General features: G+C 35.2%; 1 protein-coding gene across 1 annotated transcript in view; it reads right to left on the bottom strand.

The window, feature by feature from the left end:
* KIF28P overlaps window positions 1-506 on the bottom strand; it is a 204065-nt gene that overhangs the window by 186607 nt on the left and 16952 nt on the right. The gene's annotated exons all lie outside the window — the stretch shown is intronic.

Genomic DNA, 506 nt, shown 5'->3' with positions numbered 1-506 from the left:
TGAGTTTGCAGTTTTTTGTGCTATTTCTTGTAAATTTCTTCTTTGTTTTCATGTTTCCTTGTTCTGCTTGGATGTTCATTTTCATGGCAAATTGTGAAGTATTAATTTTCTTTGGGGTACCCTGTAGTCCATTAACTTTCCCTCCATTTAAGACAGTCAATTGTATCCTGCAATCTACCTGACCTCCTCACCACCTGGATTTCTGTATCTATAATTTCCCCTTCTTTTACATGGTTATTATTTTCATCTTTGGTTGATCTCCCAGCTCCTTTGAATTCATTGTAATTTTGTTCTGTTCTGGACTCTTCTATATGTCATGTAAATTTTAGGTTGTGTTGTCACTTCTGTCAATCTCTGGTTATTGTCAGTTCTTGTTGGTTTTCAGCCCAAAGAAATCTCTTTAGGATGTTTTGAAGTACTGGATTGGCTTTGACAAAATCTCTTAGATTCTGTTTATCCTGGATGTTTTTATTGCACCATCATATTTGATTGGCAGTTTTACTGGA

The sequence above is a fragment of the Chrysochloris asiatica genome, unplaced genomic scaffold (genome assembly GCF_000296735.1).
Source record: "Chrysochloris asiatica unplaced genomic scaffold, ChrAsi1.0 scaffold00165, whole genome shotgun sequence".
Taxonomy (NCBI): Eukaryota; Metazoa; Chordata; class Mammalia; order Afrosoricida; family Chrysochloridae; genus Chrysochloris; species Chrysochloris asiatica.
This window is presented reverse-complemented; position numbering and strand designations above follow the sequence as displayed.